The sequence below is a fragment of the Dendrobium catenatum genome, unplaced genomic scaffold (assembly GCF_001605985.2).
Source record: "Dendrobium catenatum unplaced genomic scaffold, ASM160598v2 fragScaff_scaffold_1685, whole genome shotgun sequence".
Classification (NCBI taxonomy): domain Eukaryota; kingdom Viridiplantae; phylum Streptophyta; class Magnoliopsida; order Asparagales; family Orchidaceae; genus Dendrobium; species Dendrobium catenatum.
In genome coordinates, this window is record NW_021320147.1 from 269,652 (window position 1) to 272,673 (window position 3,022).

Sequence of the window (3,022 nt, forward strand, 5' to 3'; positions counted from 1 at the left end):
TTTTCATTCTTTCATATCTTTCATAAACTAGGGGATTTCACTTGGAAAAGAAGATGTTCTATACTAACGGATTCGGGTCCATAACCATGGGTTTCAATGCGCGAGATCTTATAACACTAGGGAATATCGCTCAAATTATTGGCCCAGTACTGGATGTCATTTTTCCACCGGGCAAGATGCCTAATATTTATAATGCTTTGGTAATTAAGAGTCGAGATACTTTCGGTCAGCAAATTAATGTAACTTGTGAAGTACAACAATTATTAGGAAATAATCGAGTGAGAGCTGTAGCTATGAGTGCTACAGATGGTCTGATGAGAGGAATGAAAGTGATTGACACGGGAGCTCCTCTAAGTGTTCCAGTCGGGGGGGCTACTCTCGGACGAATTTTCAACGTTCTTGGAGAGCCCGTTGATAATTTAGGTCCTGTCGATACTCGCACAACATCTCCTATTCATAGATCCGCACCCGCCTTTATACAGTTAGATACGAAATTCTCAATCTTTGAAACAGGGATTAAAGTGGTAGATCTTTTAGCCCCCTATCGCCGTGGAGGAAAAATCGGACTATTTGGGGGAGCTGGAGTGGGTAAAACAGTACTCATCATGGAATTGATCAACAACATTGCCAAAGCTCACGGAGGCGTATCCGTATTTGGCGGAGTAGGTGAACGTACTCGTGAAGGAAATGATCTCTACATGGAAATGAAAGAATCCGGGGTGATTAATGAAAAAAATATTGCAGAATCCAAAGTGGCTCTAGTCTATGGTCAAATGAATGAACGCCAGGAGCTCGTGTGAGAGTTAGCTTGACTGCCCTAACCATGGCGGAATATTTCCGGGATGTTAATGAGCAAGACGTACTTCTATTCATCGACAATATATTTCGTTTCGTTCAAGCAGGGTCCGAAGTCTCTGCCTTATTAGGTAGAATGCCTTCTGCAGTGGGTTATCAACCTACCCTTAGTACGGAAATGGGTTCTTTGCAAGAAAGAATTACTTCTACCAAGGAAGGATCCATAACATCGATCCAAGCAGTTTATGTACCTGCGGATGATTTGACCGACCCTGCTCCTGCCACGACATTTGCACATTTAGATGCTACTACCGTATTATCAAGAGGATTAGCTGCCAAAGGTATTTATCCAGCAGTAGATCCCTTGGATTCAAAGTCAACTATGTTACAACCTCGGATCGTTGGTGAGGAACATTATGAAACTACGCAAAGGGTTAAGCAAACTTCACAACATTACAAAGAACTTCAGAACATTATAGCTATTCTTGGGTTGCACGAATTATCTGAAGAAGATCGTTTAATTGTAGCAAGAGCACGCAAGATTGAGCGTTTCTTATCACAACCCTTCTTTGTGGCAGAAGTCTTTACTGGTTCTCCGGGGAAATATGTTGGTCTTGTAGAAACAATTCAGGGGTTTCAATTCAACATTTCTGGAGAATTAGATGGTCTTCCCGAGCAATCATTTTATTTGCTGGGTAACATTGATGAAGCTACTGTGAAAGCTATGAACTTAGAAGAGGAGAGCAAATTAAAGAAAATGCCTTAAATCTTTGTGCACTGACTCCTAATCGAATGATTTAGGATTCCAAAGTGAAAGAGATTATTTTATCTACTAATAGTGGACAAATTGGGATATTACCAAACCATGCCCCCATTGCCACGGCTGTAGATATAGGTCTTTTGAGAATACGGCTAAACGACCGATGGTTAACGGTGGCTCTTATGGGCGGTTTCGCTAGAATAAGTAATAATGAGATCACCATTTTAGGAAATGGTGCGGAAATTAGTACTGACATTGATCCACAAGAAGCTCAACAAACTCTTGAAATAGATGAAGCTAACTTAAGTAGAGCTGAGGGTAAGAGACAAGCAGTTGAGGCAAATCTAGCTCTCAGATTAGCTAGGACACGAGTAGAAGCTGTCAAAGTGATTTCCTATTAGTAGTCAATACATTCAATCAAAATCAAAAGAGTTCTTTATTAGACACTACACACAACATCTTGATTCAAAAAATTGAACACAATGAAGTCTAATTTGATTAATCTGATGATAGAACGAAAAAAAGAGGATGGGTAGAAAAACTTATTAGATACCATGGAATCCGGTATCTAATAAGTTCTACCTACTATTGGATTTGAACCAATGACTCCCACCATATAAAAGCAATAATCTAATCACTGGGTTAAGTAGGTCATTTATAACCACAAAAAGGGTCTCTATCACTTCGATGGATTATAGGGAAAATATGTTTTCTAAGCAATATAAATCTTTTACCAGTAAACATAAATGGATCAGAGAGTTATCATGTGGAATTATGGGATATCCTTCTTGACAAGAAATTGTCTCTATGTTAAAATGGTTATGACAAGGGCTATAGCTCAGTTAGGTAGAGCACCTCGTTTACACGTGCGCCAATGTTTTTCAAGGGAGCCCATTATGCAATGACCATAATTGATCTTTTTGAGAAGTCGATGTCTTACTCCGTAGATTCGAGAGAACAAGAGAAAAATAGCCTGACAAATTTGGTTTGATCCGGTTCAGGTGCAAATTCCGGTGCCAAATCAAATAGAACCTACCATTGTAAGGTAAATGCTCAGTCCATTCAATGCCAGGCATAATGAGTATAAGGATCTCAAAAGAACCTCTTTTCGTCCTATGAGCTTTGAGGTGTATGAAGTCTCATATTTTACTCTTGCAGCGGAGCGATAGAGACTGCATTTCACTTAGGTTGATCTAGGCCAAAGGCAGACCTAAATAAAGGTCACCCTTCTTTGAAAAACTTTGGTATTGCTCCTAGATCAGGATACAAATAATGAATCAGAGCACATGGAGCCATCTCATTATCTTCTTATCTTCCTCTAAAGAAAAAATATGGTGGACTAACTGATCTTTACATCAGTTGATGAAAGAGCCCAATGCAACAAAATGCATGTTGGGTCTTTGAAACAGTTCGAATCATTTCGATAATAATCAGTTTTCTCTGTTTTACCGAGAAGGTCTACGGTTC